The following is a 743-nucleotide window of genomic DNA, read 5'->3' on the forward strand; positions in this document are numbered from 1 at the left end:
CGCGCCATGCGGGGGTGAGGTAATTGGGTAACACGACATTGCTGATCTGGACAACAGCGAACACAAGTTGCCATGGTTGCCAATATTCCCATCGGAGATTCGACTACCCTATCGTGATGTAAATGTTGTACGCATGGTCTAAGGTTAATCAGGGAAGACGCAATAATCAGGGCGTTGGGTATACTGTGTAGGCGCTATAATGATGGTAACATTGGCGATAGGAAACTTATCTAATCTAACATTATATAATAGGTTATAGGTATAGGATCGTCTATCTGGTACAAGTAAGTGTACTCACTTTTGCATTCAGAAAACACTGCTCATCCATTCACAGGACAGACCCCTTGGCATCCGTGGCAATGGCCCTAATATGAGTGTTTGGGCTTAGTCTCTTAGTAGGGTTGCCGGGTCTCCCATAGTAGTACTATCTTGAGTACTGTACTGTATTTACGAAACATGGTTTATAGTCCAGATTCTTATATTTCTTTTCACCAGACAAGTGCATTGTAGACAAGATTTCGTGTGATGGTAAACTTCTGCATCTGGACCGTTGTACTGAGCTAGCAATATATCGGCTAGTGGCAGTTGATGAGCCACTATCAGGCACTGATTATTAGTGAATGGACCATATATTCTATACGAAAAAGTGGCAACAAATATCTTTATGATACATTTTACGGTAGCCATTTAGTGTGGCACATCATCCTCCTCAACCTCGATATATATGAGCCTGAAGGCATCAG

Source organism: Priapulus caudatus, unplaced genomic scaffold (genome assembly GCF_000485595.1).
Source record: "Priapulus caudatus unplaced genomic scaffold, Priapulus_caudatus-5.0.1 Scaffold627, whole genome shotgun sequence".
Classification (NCBI taxonomy): Eukaryota; Metazoa; Priapulida; class Priapulimorpha; order Priapulimorphida; family Priapulidae; genus Priapulus; species Priapulus caudatus.